The 16,517-nt window shown below is 45.3% G+C and overlaps 1 pseudogene; it reads right to left on the bottom strand.

Annotated features, from left to right (window-relative positions):
• Positions 1-7,569: 7,569 nt before the first annotated feature.
• The window catches only part of LOC132519116 (quinone oxidoreductase PIG3-like), a 37,241-nt pseudogene continuing 28,293 nt past the window's right edge, over positions 7,570-16,517 (bottom strand).

The following is a 16,517-nucleotide window of genomic DNA, read 5'->3' as shown; positions in this document are numbered from 1 at the left end:
TCTCCCAATTCACATCACATTTTCATTAATAAAAATAGACCAATAAAATATACAATTAATATTGGGATATTAATTCTTGGGATGGCAAGAACCCTCCCATATCAAATCAGAGTAGACATATTACAATATGCTTCTTTCTCTTTTGAGAAAAATATGAAACACTATGAAAATTCAATTAAACAATTTTTTGTACTTCCAAAAGCATGTAATAAAAAATACTAGCTCTTCCATTCTAAACAAAATTCATTTTCTAAATCATAAGGGCACTTTGCAGTAGGTGATAAATGAACAGGGCTAATGGTTGCTTTAACAAAAGTCTACAACATAATCCTAATGACAATTGGATACGTTTCCTCTTCTGACTGTAGCAAATTACACAAACTTGATAGTTAAAACCAACAAGAATTTAATATCTTAAGAGTTTTGGAGGTCAGAAGTCCAAAATGTGCCACTGGGGTAAATACATCTGTGGGCAAGTCTTTGTTCCTTCTGGAGGCTCTAAGGGAGAATCTGTTTCCTTGCTTTTCCAGCTTCTAGAGGCTGCCTGCATTCCTTGGCTCCTGGCCCTTTCCCAGCAATCTCATCTCTCCACCCTCTGCTTCGGTCATACAGTGATGATTCTGATAACTGGGACCCTCCTGTCTCCCTCTCTAAAGGATCCTTGTGATTCCATGGGGCCCACCCAGATAATCCAGGACATCTTTTGGGGGGCATTTTTCTACCTACCAGAACAGTGTTTCTCAAATTCAGTGTTTCTTGTTCTAACAGTATTCCTGAAAATATAATGTTTGATATCAAATAAAAGAACAAAATATTGTATTATTAATCATTACTAATATATAGGCACCACAATTTAGAAAATTCTTGCTGGGAGTGGAGTGTTTACCTATATTACCTACATGAATTTCAAAAAGTTATATATTATGCCAGGTATATATTTGGAAATCATAAGTGGGTAGAAGGAGGCTAGGCAAGACACAGGGAATCGCAAAAGTGAAAGGCAATTTGGGGATACAATGCTGGAGAGGGACACAGCCACAAAGAGAGGTCCCTGTGCCTGTTTTAGACAAATTTCCAACACTGTCTATAAACACAGTATGATTCCAAATCAATCGAAATTGCGAGACTGACCTGTTTCTCTAGCAGACCAACTCTCTTAATTATCACCAATACCTAAAATAATAAATATGCACAGATTTTAAACCCCAAAATATCAATATCTCGATTTTGCTTCTTTTGAATATTTCTGTGCTTAAGTCTAAGTCTTGTCAGAGCAAAAGATGCTTACTCACCAAGTAAATAATTTACCACCTGTCACAATTTTAGGGATTGCCTTCCTGTAAATTTTGGGAATTGACTTCTCAGAAGACTTGAGGACACATTATGACCTTAAGTCTCACCTCCAATATCATCTCCTAAATGACCACCCAGTGTAGTACTGAAACCTGTCTTGCATCTTCTCAGCATTTCTGATTCTCCCTACTCAGCTCTACATTTTCTTTTTACTTTCATTTAACATGCTGCATAGTTTATATATGTATTATGTTTATTGCTTATTGCCTGTCTTCACCCATGAGAATGTCATCTTTTTTTTTTTTTTTTGCGGTACGCGGGCCTCTCACTGTTGTGGCCTCTCCCGTTGCGGAGCACAGGCTCAGCCTCCATGGCTCACGGGCCCAGCCGTTCCGCAGCATGTGGGATCTTCCCGGACCGGGGCACGAACCCGTGTACCCTGCATCGGCAGGCAGACTCTCAACCACTGTGCCACCAGGGAAGCCCGAGAATGTCGTCTTAATAAGGACAAGGATCCTTCTAAGTTTTTTGTTCAGGATGTATCTCAGGCACCAAGAACTGTTTCTAAATTATTTACAAAACTATTTTTCAATTACCACAAAAAGTTTAAAATACACAAAAACGTTTTTGAAAGTTTCTCCTTTCCCCCCTCAATCCTACTCCCAAAAGGTAACCATTTCTAAAGTTTCTTTGCACATTTTCCTGTATTCTTTTCTAAATATACATCTACTTTATTTTTCTTACACAATGGATTATCTGTATACATATTGTTCTGTAATTTGCATTTTATATATTTCTAGTCAAGCAACTCCTCTCCGGAAAAGAATAGGTTGGACAATATAACTTTTTCTTTTTACAAAGAGGAAATCACATATGACAGGAAGTGAGCTGGTGCTTTTTTGATCTATAATTTGTCTATAGGAATTCAGGAAAGGGAGAGAAGGGTACAGAAAGTAGCCATAGTTTCTTCAGAAAGAATTTCTTAGGGCTCAGCTAAAGTTGTTTCATGCTAACCAGGAAGGCTACAGGGTACATGCCAGGCAAAGTCAGAAACCCAAGAAAGCAGGGCAGGAAAGATGACAGGGTGTATTCTGCAGACAGTGGGCAGATGGACTGGAAAGTTTGGAAGGTTGTATATAGGAAGATACATTTATAATACTAGCTATTGTGCAGCAAGTATTTCCTATGTGCCAGGTACTATGCTAAGTACAATATTTTAACTGCTTTACTTGTACTGTCACATTTAATTCTCATGGAAATTTTTAAACTTTTTATTTTGACATAATTCTAGAAATTTGCAAAAGTCATGCAAAGTATCCCTATATATCTTTTATCTAGATACCCCAAACATTAGCATTTCACTACATTTGCTTTATCATATTCTCTCCCTCCTCTCCCCATCTCTCTTCCTCTTTCTATGTGAGTATGGAGGTTGGCTGGGCACCCCGGTGATGGGGCCCAGGTACCGCCCTGGCCAGGCGCCCCTGAAGTGGGACTCAGGCTCCCACCTGTTATACTCAGTTGTGTATATGCATTGTGTAAACAAAGTTCCTTTGTGGACACATAGTATGTCCACAGCTGTGTATATGCCTTGTGTACTCAAAGTTCTTTTGGAGAAACATAGAATCTCCACAGTTGTGTATATGCACTGTGTACCAAAAATTCCTTTGAAGAAACATAGTATGTACACTGTTGTGTATATGCAATGTGTACCCAAAGTGTTTTTGTGGACACATTGTATGTACACAGTTGTGTATATGCAGCGTGTACCCACAGTTTGTGGACACTAGTATGTAAACTGTCGTGTATACGATTGAGTACCCAAAGTTCCTTTGTGTACACATATTCTATACACAGTTGCAAACATAGGTGCTGTCCCGCTGGGGGTGGTGGGTACTTGGGCTGATTCAATCAGCCCCTTGGAGAACATGACTCCTATTGTTAAATCAGTCCCCATAAATCAGGTGACTCCCATTGATTCAATCAGCCCCATTAAATATCCCTACCCCCATTAAAGATTTCCTCTTAAATCTCCTGACACCCATTTTACTAATTAAACCTCTTAAGTTTCCTAACCCACACCAGCAATCAATCTGCCTTCGTAACTCTCCAGACCTGCATTGTCATTCTGTCTTCTTAATTCTCCTGAACCCCATTAAATTAATCACCCTTCTTAATCTCCTGACCACCCTTAAAACAAAGGGCCCCCTTAACTCATGTGTTTGCCTTTGATTCAGTCAGTCCCCTCAAATTATGGGCTGTAAATGATTCAATCAGCCTCCTAAACCACATGACTCCCATTGATTATATCAGCTCCCTTAAACATTGTTAACCCATTTAAATCAATTGGCCTTCTTAAATCTCCTGACTTTCATTACAACAACCAACACCCTTAGGTTTCCTGACCCCATTAATACAATCTGGTTTCTTAAGTCTCCTGACATCCATTAAATAGGATGATTGATTAGATTAGAGTCACCATATTTAAGAAAGCAGATTGAATCAACGGGTGTGATGTCCCCCATGGTGGGTGGCCATACATGGAATACAAATATACGTGTATTCCATATACATGTCTGAAATCATTATCATGTACACTTGTAACTAAGATGATGTTATATGTTAATTATATCTCAATAAAAAAGAGAGAGCTACTGCCGGGAGCCATATAGGAAGTGCCTTTGAGTCTCAGCACGGACGAGACCCATAGTGCCAAGCAAAGCTGGTACTGTCAGGTACAAATAAGGAGAAGCAAAGCTCTCCTCTGCATGGTTCCCTTGTTCTCCTCTACTCTTGCTTAAGGTGATTTTTTATGGGATTGCTATTAGTATTGGGATATATTATTCATAGTTTTGGTGGAGGGTTTAGGAAAAGACCCTGATTTAGGGTAAAACTAAAAAAGATTGTGATTACCCCGGCTCCCTTAAAGACTACACCTGAAATCCCCATTCCCAGGCTAGGGCATTGGGTTCAGGGAAATATATAGGAGCATTTGTGTGGTAAAAGCTTACTTTAGAAGACAAAATGAGTTATGGCCCTCCTGGGGAGCTAAAGATATGTTAAAAAACACTTGGGTATGGTGGTGGGAAAGTTTTATGCTATAATGGGGTATAGCAAATTAGATAGAGTAGGCTATCTGGCAACCTTTAATAAGTTTAATTGTTTTTTGTATAGAAATAGATATAAAGCACAGATTATATTTTGTAAGTACTTTACAAAGGAACTTGGTGATCAAAGGTACAACGCCCTCCCTTGAGAGTTGTTAAAAGAATAATGTGCTTGAGTTTGTGCTTTGAATAACTGGCTGATTGAACAGAACATACAGGTACAAGAACATCTAATTTTGAAACCTGCTGATGTAATCTGCTAATGTAAATTACTTTTGTTTTATGGCTTATGTAAGGGATTTTTTTGGTATGGGAATAAGGTTATTAAGATTGAAAATGAGATTACTTTATAGTATAAGTACTTCGGAATCATGAAAATAAATTTGTCAGATCCTTGCATCCTTTGAGGTGTCTTGTGCTCTGTCCACGCCGACTCCGTCTCCCCTTTGGGTAAAACCTGTCCAGCTGGGGCTGGTCCCCGGCAAGCTACAGTATAAAAATGGTTCCCCCAAATAGTCACAGTATTCTAAATTATCTTTGTTTAAATTTTGCCATTTAGAAGAATACATAAAATAGAACTATGGTGAGAATGTATGTAAGAGGCAGGGCTCACGGGAGGCAAAGTCTTAATTTTGACTGAGAGGAAACCATGCAATGGATAAAGTTGTTCATATGCATTGCACGTGTACCTCAAATCTTGGACCCAGTCTGATGCCCAGCCACCTCTGCTTGGATATATTACAATCTGCAACTCTTGGTTCACAGATGTTTTGCAGAGGAGATCTCTATCTGACTCTCATGAGTACAACAAGATAAGAGCAAAGAAAGTTCTCTTTAGGTTTCGACAGGTGAGCCCAGGCAAAATTAGTCCTATGAGTGGCCAGAGTGATGAGACCTTCAGAATTTATCGGCTCACAGGCTGGCTAAAGAGATAAATTCATAAGGTCTATATCACCTTTCTTCTGAATTTTGTTATGAGCTAATCACAAAAACTGATGAGGATGGACAGCATGATAAACAACTTACCTTCCCTATCACAGGTGGACAGCCCCCTGAGACAGAGCTGAAGCAGCCCCAGAGAAACTGCCCGATTCCAAGTCAAGGGCTTTGGTCAGAGGGTAGAGAAGGTCATGGCTGGATCTCAGGGAGGCCTGCAGGGGTGCTCAGAGCCATCTCCACAAAGAAGCACTGGAATAATATATTGATCAGGCAAGCCTAGATTTATAAATCCTATAGGACCCCACTTTGACAGTCTTCATAATGTATCAGAAGTAGAAGCTCACACAATGGTATTTATAAAATTTTGTAATCTGGACCCAAGTTATTTTAGGGAGATGTTTCTATTTTCCTTTTGCCAATATCACATTCTATTTTGAACTGTTGAGAAAGTAAATATTTCATTGTTTTGTGTCTTTACTGCCTACAGATATTTTCAGTTATGCCTCAACCACAGATAAAGTTATATAAATTTATATATTTTGACTTAATGTGTCATACCAATTGGCCTATTGACCTAATGTATAGAATTTTATTGGTTAAAAAATGTTTTACTAATATACGCATCTATATAAAAATGTAATAACAAAAACAGCAAAAAAACTAAAACAGTATGAAAAAAAGTGGCAGTCAAGAGCAACGAAAGTAGTCTGTGAAGCTTATCTGATGGGGTCTGAACACAAATTCCACTTTCTTAGCTGCACTCCTAAGTAGCTGTGTGGCCTCAGGAAGATTCCTTAACCTCTCTGGATCTCGGTTCCCTCATGTGCAAATGTGATACCATAGTGCCTGCCCTGGGCCAAGTGGGGCACATTAAGTGGGTGAGACAAATATATCCCATAGAACAGTGCCTGGTGCACAATAGGTGCACCACAAAGTTTAGCTATGACAACAATGACTGCTTGGTGTTGGGCAGCGTCCCCTGGGAATGCCTTTCCCACTGGACGTCAAATTGAGCCTGTGAAGCAGGTCCTGTCATCATCCCATTTTACAGATGAGGACACTGAGGCTCAGAGGGTCCTAAGTCTCAGAGCAGATGAGTAGGGGGCCAGGATTCAGGCTGAAGTTTCTGTTCCCAGCATTGCGAAGGGAAAACGAGGAGAGAGCTTGGTAGAACCTGGCGGCCCGCTTGGGTGAGGAACTGCATTTCAGGTGGGAGAGTCTGGGGGTGATCGAGGGTTGGGGAAGGAGACGGTAGAGTGGGTGAGGAGACTTGGGGGGTGCAGGGAAGGACTGAGCCATGTCTGGGATGGCTGCCTGGCCCACTGCCTGGATGGAGACTGGCCTGGTTAGAGGTGGACACAAGTCCAGGGTGGTCCTAGGTACAGGGGCCAGACCCATCTCAGCAGTCCCTGGGCAGAGTTGAGGAACCAGGGCCTGGGACCCCCAACTTACCCAAGGCCAGAAGACGTACGGTGCTTGGAATCAGGTGGCCCATCACTTCACATTGTAAACCAGGATGTCAGCATAGCATTCGATGTTACCCTGAGTGATGGATACCTCCATTCTGGGATACATCCCAACCCTGGGTGGATCTGTGAAGACAGGTTCTCCATCCTAGTAAAACCTTTCACTGAGAGAGAAAGGAATGTTAGGGGGTCACCCTGCCAGGAGAGCAGGCAAGGCCCTGCGAGGCCACAGTGTATCTGAGACTGCAGACCCTGCTCGGGAACTCCGCCTCCCATCAGTTGGACGGACAGGTCAGTGGTGGGCGGATGAGAGCTTTGTGGACAGAAGGCGCCACGTTTCAGCCCTCTGGGACCTCGGGCACATCACCCTGCCAGGCGTCCAGAGCCTGGTAGTAAGTCCCCACCTGGCCTCTTCTCCCAGCTACCCCTTCATCCTGCCTGTCAACCTGCCTTGTTCAAAGAGGGGCCCACCCCCTGCCTGCGGCCTCACAGGTACAAAGGGGCAGAAGGGCATGGAACCCCGGGTCGTCCAACCAGACAGCCCGCAGGAGGGCCGTTCCCGAGACTCGAAGGCCTTGGAGCTGCCGCCTGAGCCCAGCTTTGCTGCCCCGAGTACCACGGGAACTTGGCTGGGTTTCTAGGCCTCAGCTGCTCTTTCTGTAAGATGGGTGCTCAGTGAGTCAACCTCAGGGGTGGCCTTGAGCGCTGTGGCTGAGGTAATACAAAGAGAGTGCTTGGAACAGGGCCTGGCCCGAGGCAAGTGCTCACCAGCAATAGCTGTACCCGTCCAGGACGTGTGTAAAGATTTCCTGCTGGGCCAGCTGGGACCTGGACCATTGCCACACGAACTGCAGCGCCTGCAAACCTGGAGGGAACAGAGTGAGGGCCCAGGGGCAACACAGCTGCCCTGGCTCCCCTCCCTAGTCCCCACCTGAGTGTCGTGGCTGCCCGCACTCTGCTCTCTCTCACTGGTTCCTGGACAAGATCTCCCCCTGCGGGATCCTCCTCAAGATTCCTCCTGACCTCCCAAGCCACAGGGGGTTGAGGAACTTGCCTTCCAGAAGGCACCTGCCTGCACTCTCATCCCACCCCTCCTCAAGGCAGGACTCGGTCTGCCAGGACCTGCCAGTCATTCTCTCTCAAACTCTGCTTGAATGCCCCCAGACACAGGGAGCTCATCACCTCGCACTAAGGGTACAGTCCATTTTTCAAGTTCTGATGGTTAAAAAGTGCTCAGGGTTACAAAGCAGGGATAAAACCCCATTTCTATGGGCACTAGCTCATGCTCCATACACAGTTCATCTACTCCTCTGTGATTTGGTCTCTGCACATGAATTTCCAGAAGCCACACCCAGCTCACAGAATTATCTGCAGGAGAAACAAGCTGCCATAGGAAGTGTGAGCAATGTTCAGTGTGGTACTCAGAAGGGGCTCATTAAAAAGCTACTTTTCTTGTCTACCTAGAGCCCAGATCCTCTTTGATAACTCCGGCTGGCCATCCTGCCACTGTTGTCCAGAAGTTTATTACCTGAGTGAGTGGTCGTGCACAGAATCCCTAGGTTTGTGGCCTTCTTTTCCCCATGTGTAAAATGAGATATTTATAGCACTACTTATCTGTTATGGGTTGGATGGTGTCCCCCAAAATATATATTTAATTCCTATTCTTAGTACCTCATATGACGCTATGTGGAAATAAGGTCTTAACAGATGTAACGCCCTCAGAAGGTGCCATGGCCCTGTCCAGGATTGATCTTGGACTTCTGGCCTCCACACCTGTGAAGAGCACATTTCTATTGTTGGAAGCTCCCAGGTTCTGGTACCTTCTTACGTCTGCCCCAGGAAACGAATTCACCATGTCATAGGGTTGTTGTGAGGATTAAAGGAAACCAAGAGGGCAGTGGCTCCCACCAGGCCTGGCACTTCGTAGGCGGGACAGGCAGCGTCTGCTGTGGCTTTTTAGTGTTACATTCATTCCTTCCTAGCTGCCCACACGTGGGAAGAGTTATTATGTCCCAGGTACCCTGAATCCCCGGCCACCTCCTCTCTGAATCGAGCATGGTTTACTGAGTGCAGGTCTGCTCTAGCCCCTTTGGAGTCTCAAAGAAGAAAGCAGCCCCAGCCCAGCCCAGCTGAAGCGGGGGAAGGGGACTCATAGCAGCAGGCATCCGAGCTGGGCCTGCAGCTCAACCAGGAGCTAGACATGCAGGAAGCGAGGGCCACTCGTGCTGAGGGCTCAGCAGAGCAGAGAATGGGCCTGGGACATCCAATGGCCTAGGTAGCCACCCAGCATCCTTAATGCTCTGGAGAACGGCAGGGGCTGCTTCCTTCTTTGAGACTCCAAAGGGGCTAGAGCAGACCTGCACTCAGTAAACCATGCTCGATTCAGAGAGGAGGTGGCCGGGGGTTCAGGGTACCTGGGACATAACAACTCTTCCCACGTGTGGGCAGCTAGGAAGGAATGAATGTAACACTAAAAAGCCACAGCAGACGCTGCCTGTCCCGCCTACGAAGTGCAGGCCTGGTGGGAGCCACTGCCCTCTTGGTTTCCTTTAATCCTCAGAACAACCCTGTAACATGGTAAATGGGCTGTCCCCCATGGGGGGTGGCCGGGTGCCTCAGAGGGGAACAGCTGGGGAGGGGTGCTGTCCCCCGTGGGGACATGTGTGTGCATTGTCTGTGTTCATAAATTTTTGCTGAACCATTTGAGAGTAAGGTGCAGACAATTTAGCGCTTTACCTCTTTAATGTGTATTTCCTTTAAAAAAAATGTTAAGGCATTCTCTTACATAACTACAATGCAAAGATCAAATCAAGAAATTGACACTGTTCTGTTATCTAATCTACAGATCTTATTCCAATTTTGTCAATCATTCCCCTTATGTCCTTTATAGTTCTTTTCCGTTTTAACCTTGATATAGCGTCCAGGTTGCATTTAGTCATCATGTTTCTCTAGTGTCCTTTAAACTGGAACAGTCCTCTTTGGCTTTCCTGACCTGGATTTTTTTTTGAACACAGGACATTTCCTTTACAGAATGTCCCTCCATTTAAGTTTGCCTGATGTGTCCTCAAGATTCGATGCAACTGTGCATTCCTCGCAGGAATACCTCCAAAGTGCTGTTGGGACCATCCCAGAGAATCCTGTAGGAGTCACTTGCTATCTTTATGTCCTATTACTGGTGGTATTAACTTTGACCACTTGGAGAGTGGTATTGACAGGTTTCTCCACTGTAGTTACTACTTTGCATGTTCTAATTAGTCTGTATCTGGATGAGAGATACCTTGAGACTATGTAAATATCTTATCTCCCATCAAATTCTCACCCACTAGTTTTAACATCCATTGATGGTTCTTGCCTGAAACAATTGTTGCCATGGTGGTTACAAAATGTTTTTTTTTTCTAATTCCATTATTCCCTCTATGCTTATTAGTTGGCATTCCAATGTTAAGGAAGAATTTATTTGTGTTTATTCATATATTTATATCAGTATAGAGTCATGGATTCCTATTTTACTCCAGGGTTTATTAATCATTACTATTTCATTATTTATTTTGATGCTCAATTGTCCCAAACGTGGCCAGTGAGAGGGCCTCCTGACTAGCTCCTCCTCCTTTAACATGTCCACACTGTTCTCTGAGCCCTTCTTTATGGCATAGGAAGATCTCATCTTGTAGTACTTTCCCCACCCCAACCCTGGAATCAGCACGGCTCTGTTTTGAGGGAGCTACTACCATTGTACCTATTTTATAGTTGAGACACAGAAGCTCAAGAAGCTGGATAGGCAGTTACAGGTATCAGGAGAACGAAGGCAATTCAGCAACATTTTGCCACCAGACGAAACCTCAAGGGAACAGCTATTACAACAGTGACTGGGCTGCCGTGGTGATTTGGAGAAACAGACTTAACTCCCATTTGGGATGAGGGACGGATCATCCACCCTGGAGGACCGCCTAGCATGAGAACTCTACTTGCCAACCTCTTCCTTGACAAAGCAACAGAGGAAAGAGAAGGTGGCTTCAGCAGACCGTACAGCATCTGCTAGAAAACCAAACACGAGAGCTGCGAGAGATGGGTCTGCACCCGGCTGCTCCAAGCTTTTCTGCCATCTGAAGCTTGTGCTGGGAGCCAGCTGCGACCAGAGGAATAGCTCCAGCCATCCAGGTAAGTTGGATGGCAGCTGTGCCCACATCACTTGCTCCTGCATGGGTTATCACAGGGTCTCCAGGCTGAACAATTCCTGTGACAGAAAGTACAGGAACCATTTTCTTTACTTTGCAACTGCTACACATTCTCCACATAGGCTTGTTCTACCATGATCACCTGGCCCTGGGACCACCAAATGTCAAATCTCTTGCTGTTTTAAGAGAACATATTGACTTTTTGTCTTATTGCCTCTGGTCAAAGTAGGAAACAACTTTTGGAAACAGAGTTATTAGCAGCCACATCTATAATCTCTGTTTTACCTATGAAATAATACCAAAACGTATCTCTGACCTACATCTGAATGAGTAAGAAGAACCACCATTCCCGCTGTCGCCACCTGAAGCCAGCCCCTCTTCAGTCTGAAACTGGCCTCCTGCTGGTCTCACAAATCCAGGCACCACACCCAGACACCAGGCTCCTCCTGAAATGGAGATTTCAGTATGTCCCTTCCTCCTCAAAATGTCAACTGGTTCTTGATTGGCTTTTGTGTCCAGTCCACATAGCCTGCCACTCAAGGCTACCACAATCTAGTCCCAGTCTCATCTTTCACAAATTATAATTGATATCCTTCACTTCTGAGTGAAGCAGCCGATCTCTGACCCTCTTAGGCCACCTTGGTATGCCACCTGTCCATCACAGCTCTACCACCCTTCAAGTCCTTCTATTCCAGAAAGCCTTCTCTGACCACCTTCGCCCACACCAACTTTTCCCATCTTGAGCTTCTGTTGTAGTTAGAGACAGGGCCGCCCTTCCAAACAGTATGGTTGTCTTGTCAGTTAGGCTGAGCTCCCCAAAGCCAGGGACCCTCATGTAAGCTCTTGGCTGACCTCAGTGGGATTGGGGAGGAATTAAAGAGTTGATTGAATGGCTCCTTCTGCTGCGCTAGGGCTCCCAGAGAGAAGCTTAGCATGACTGAGAAGCTGGGACTACTCCTGGGCTTACGGAGTGACGACGCTCACAGGTGTTCTATCCAGCGCTTTCCAGGTTCTCTATCTGCTAACCGTGATTTTCAGCCTCAGTATTGCTACATAGTATGAGGACCTGATACTACTGGTGGTACAGTAGGCTGAGGTGCTGGGGTTGGGAGTGGTTCAGTGGCCAGATCAAAGCTGCCCTGCAGGACTGCTGGGTTTTCAGGTGGCTGAGTCATGAAGAAATTGAACCATGCTGTATGGACTGAGCATAGGGTGGGGTCAGGTGGCCCTCACCCAAGAGATGTAACAGCTGGAAGGCGGTGAGCCAGGCCTCTGGGATGGTGGCAGCCTGGGGCATGGTCAGTCCTGCCGCGATGGGCATGGGGAGCCCTTCAGGGACAGGGACATACTGAGCTTGGCCGCCACTAGGCGGCAGAACCGTGGCTGGGTCCCCGATCTACAGTGTGCCTGGCAGCCAGGCCCCAGCGCTGCCACGTGTCCGGATGCCTCGAGTCCCCAAATGTTGCTGGCTCCGGGGGGAGGGGCATACTGGCCTTGTCTCTGCAGGGAAAGAGTGCACTAAGTAGTAAGCACGATCAGAAGTCTGTGTGTCACCGTCCCTGGCCCTCTTCCCATAGCCCCTTTTTTTTCAAGACAAAGTTCAGGGTAAATTTAGGTTTTTTAATTCAAGAAAAAAGAGAGGAGAGGTAATTTGCTTTATGCAAATAAGAGACTGTTGGTCCCATAATCAGTGGATGTCTAACTGGTAGAGTCCTTAGCTGTTTCTTTCATCTAAACCCCTTGTTTTACAAATGAAGAAACTGAGACTTGGGCAGGGAAATGCCTTGTCCAAAGCAAATTAATAGCAAGACTGGGAATTAAACCGTGGACTCCTTTTGTTGTTTTACTGAATTTTGTTTTATGGTTTTTTATACAGCAGGTCCTTGTTGGTTGTCTATTTTATACATACTGGTGTGTGTGTGTTGGTCCCTGTCTCCCATTTCATCACACCACCACCCGCCCACCACCCCTCCCCCGCTTTCCCCCCTTGGGGTCCATGCCTTCGTTCCCTACATCTGTGTCTCTATTTCTGCCCTGCAAACCAAACAGTGGACTCCTTAATGATAGTTCTCATATATCAAGTGCCAGGCTCTGTACTCACTCATCACAATCCTCAGAAGCCTCCTAACAGAGGCTTGAGACCAGGGGGACTGAACCAGGAGTGTGCATCTGAACCACTGAGGAGCTTTTGCAAAGTACACGTGCCTAGGTCCTGGTCCTATTTATTTTGAATAAGTGGCCCCTGTGATTCTGGTGTACATTTCTTAATTACTCCAAAAAATGCAGCTGGCCCAGTTTAGTGCTTCAAAAAAAAGTCAGAAGAAAATTCTTAGAGTACTGTCCCCTGCCGGCTATGAAACCCTCAACGTGTAAAGAATACAGACTTTGGAGCATTAAGACAGAGACCTCAGTTTGAATCACAGCTCCCCTGGTTACTAGAGTGTGGCACTGGGGGGCCTCCGTGGTGGCGCATCGGTTAAGAACCCGCCTGCCGACGCGGGGGACACAGGTTCGAGCCCTGGTCCGGGAAGATCCCACGTGCCGCGGAGCAACTAAGCCAGTGCGCCACAACTACTGAGCCTGCGCTCTAAAGCCCGCGAACCACAACTACTGAGCCCACGTGCCTAGAGCCTGTGCTCCGCAACAAGAGAAGCCACCACAACGAGAAGCCCGCACACCGCAACAAAGAGCAGCCCCGCTGGCCGCAACTAGAGAAAGCCCGCGTGCAGCAACAAAGACCCAACGCAGCCAAAAATTAATTAATTAATTAAAAATAAAATCTTTCTTTAAAATAATAAAATGTATGACTCAATGGTTTTTAGTGAATTTACAGAATTGTACAAACATCACTACAATTTTAGAACATTTTCATTACCCCCAAAAGAAACCTCATACCCGTTAGCAGTCAGTCGCCCATTGTCTTCCCAGCCTAACCCTAGGCAACCACTAATCTACTTTCTGTCTTATGGATTTACCTATTCTGGGCATTTTATATAAATGGAACTATACTATATGTGGGTTTCGTGACTGTTTCTTTCACTCATCCTAATGTTTTCAAGGTTCATCCATGTTGTAACATAATGTCCCAACCTTGTAATTTTTGTATGTCATCATGTACTTATTTTCATCCCCCTTTCTTCACACAGAAATGTCAAATCTCTTCTTTTATTTCTATGCCACTCTCTTCTTTGTGACTTCTAATGAATATATCAGTGTCAAGTCTCACGGCATCCCCCTGCAATGAAAGATTCCAGTCCTGACATTTCAGACAATCCCACCAGTTCCTGTAATCTTCCACTCACGCCATCATTAAAAATGAAGCTGCTGGGCTTCCCTGGTGGCGCAGTGGTTGAGAGTCCGCCTGCTGATGGAGGGGACACGGGTTCGTGCCCCGGTCTGGGAAGATCCCACATGCCGCGGAGCGGCTGGGCCCGTAAGCCATGGCTGCTGAGCCTGCGCGTCCGGAGCCTGTGCTCCGCAACGGGAGAGGCCACAACAGTGAGAGGCCCGCGTACCGTAAAAATTTTTTAAAAATTTAAAAAATGAAGCTGTTTACAAAATCTGAGCCAATGACAGGGATCACTGTATTACTCAACTGTTCCCTTCTACAGCTAAATGAAGGTTTTATTCTCAGGAATTAGCAACACCACCTCAAGGGCTGACTAGCCACACAAGCGACATCCTGATCTGGCTTCTCCCCGGAAGAGATGGAAGTCACTGCCCTGTTCCTCAACTAAGGACCATTATGACAAATCCCAAAAAGAAAAAGAAAAAAGCTTTCTTTCTCATGCTTATTTATGAACAAACAGGTCTTTATTGGGTGTTTTTTTTTTCTGGTTTTTTTTTTTAGGGAAAATTTCAAATATATTCAAAAGCAGAGAGACTACTATAATGCAGTCCCATTATCCAGCATCAATGACGATCAATTCCTAGCTAACCTTGTTCGATGTGTACCTTCACCTCCACTCCCCACCTCCTTTACCAAAACCTTCTCGCTAAAACTCCTTGGAAATATTTACTTGGACACCCCTGTTCTCCCATAGTTCTGGTTATGTTAACTTTATTTGCAGTAGATATTTGGGGAACATTACTCTGTGTCCAGCGCTGGGTCCTGAGGACACAAAGATGAATAGGACATTGTCTGGGCAGTTTACACACCAGGAACATGAAACACAAACGTTCCATTTAATTACAGCACGAGGCTGGGGGATGGACAAAGTTGGTTCCTGACACAGCTTCACGCGGGTGGTAGTGGGGTTTGTAAATAAAATCATTAATAGTAATCACATGCCGGAGAGGGGGTAACGTTTCCGATAAAGTTGCTGGTGTGGAAGTGCTTACATGATATTATTTTAAAGGTTATAATGGGGTTAAAGGAGCTACTACAATGAGATAGGAGTTGGTTAAAATGTGAAGGCAGAGCCATTTCTCTGACTGAATGCTTGGGCATGATTCACAGCCTGGAAAACCCCCGGACTGGAAATCCACCCTGATAACCCTCCTGTGTCCCATGTTGTCACGATCCACCCCTGAAGCCAGGAGATCTGGGGCCTGCGATCGGCTGGAAAGGACAAAGAGAAAGGGTTGGGGAAAAGGAAATATAAATGAATATCTCCACAAATGAGTACCAACCTCACAGGTATGAGTCTAAGTTAAAATGTATATAAAATAGAAATACATATGTAGCCAGCCATAAATGGGAAGAAACTGAGGCGTCTATGTGAAACCATGAAGAAGCCTCACTTGCCCAGAGGCTCATACAAGCCACCTGATCCAGGGCAGCTGTCCCCTCCAGAAGTGAGGGGGACAGCTCTTTGGGACAGTGAGTTCCCAGTGTCAGACCTGGATCATCATTTCCTTAACAAACTGTTCCAACAATCAGTGATATTAATCTTCCCCTATTCAGTCCCTCATAATGCCCCAAGGGGCACTCATGCCCACAGGTTGTTCCGGGGGCCAGAGCTTTAATCGGCCTGAAGGAACCAGAGGAGGCTTCCATTTTCTGTCCATTGTGAAGAATGAGGAAGAGGCAGGCAGAAGGTCTTAGGGTGAGGGCATAAATATAAGCCAAGGCGTTGAGGCGTGAAGCAGCATGGCCTGGTCACGAAGCATTTTAGCATCAGTGGAGGTCAAGTGTGAGACAAGGGGTGTGGAGAGAAAAGAGGCAGGTGAGAAAGGCAGGGCCAGGTCCAAGAGGTCTTCTCTTGTCCTGTGAAAGAATGGGGCTCGGTTGAAGAATTAGAAGCCGGGGAACTTGCACGATCAGACCTGTATATTGGATTGATCCCTGTGGACAGTGAATTGGGGCAGAGGATCCAGGTGGGAATAGGTTGCATTGTGCAGGGATGAAGGGAGGCATCCCTCAGCCAGTCCAGAGCTGTAACAGGGTCGTTAAGGGCTGAGTTGCACCCCTCCCCCAATTTCTTATGGTGAAATCCTGACCCTCAGGATGTGACCATACATAGAGATGGGTCTTTAAGGAGGTAATTAAGTTAAAATGAGGTCATTAGGGTGGCCCCTAATCCAATATGCCTGAT

This window comes from Lagenorhynchus albirostris, chromosome 4, assembly GCF_949774975.1.
Source record: "Lagenorhynchus albirostris chromosome 4, mLagAlb1.1, whole genome shotgun sequence".
NCBI classification, from domain to species: domain Eukaryota; kingdom Metazoa; phylum Chordata; class Mammalia; order Artiodactyla; family Delphinidae; genus Lagenorhynchus; species Lagenorhynchus albirostris.
Note: the sequence above shows the minus strand (reverse complement) of the source record. Positions and strands in the feature narration are given on the sequence as shown.